This window comes from Microtus ochrogaster, chromosome 7 (assembly GCF_000317375.1).
Source record: "Microtus ochrogaster isolate Prairie Vole_2 chromosome 7, MicOch1.0, whole genome shotgun sequence".
Classification (NCBI taxonomy): Eukaryota; Metazoa; Chordata; class Mammalia; order Rodentia; family Cricetidae; genus Microtus; species Microtus ochrogaster.
The window spans coordinates 28,373,518-28,374,023 of NC_022014.1; positions in this window are offsets into that span (position 1 = coordinate 28,373,518).

Below are 506 nucleotides of genomic sequence, written 5' to 3' on the forward strand. Positions count from 1 at the left end.
AAAGTCTTCAAGAAGCAGAAGCACGAAGATTGTGCTAATCCCACGAAATGAGAGCAAAGAACATTACCTAGATTCTTTTAGTTGAGTTTAGCAAACTTATTTTATATTAGACCCTAAACCAAGGTTTTTTGGTTACATAGGAGCTTGACAGAACATTTCAGAATTATTTGGCAGAACGTCTTATCAGGGTAGAGGTTAGAGTATTCAGGGGTGGAACAAGTCAAATTCCAGAATATGGGTCAAGACATGGTGTTCAAACAGAAATAAACTTATTTTGACCTTGTAATAAGATGACTTTTAATCTTAAAATCGAGTCAGGCTGGTTCATTGGTTGCTGCAAGTTTGAGGCCAGCCTATTTGGAGAGACCTTGTCTAAAAGCACCTCCAAGCCGGGCAGTGGTGGCGCACGCCTTTAATCGCAGCACTCGGGAGGCAGAGGCAGGCGGATCTCTGTGAGTTTGAGGCCAGCCTGGTCTACAAGAGCTAGTTCCAGGACAGGCTCCAAA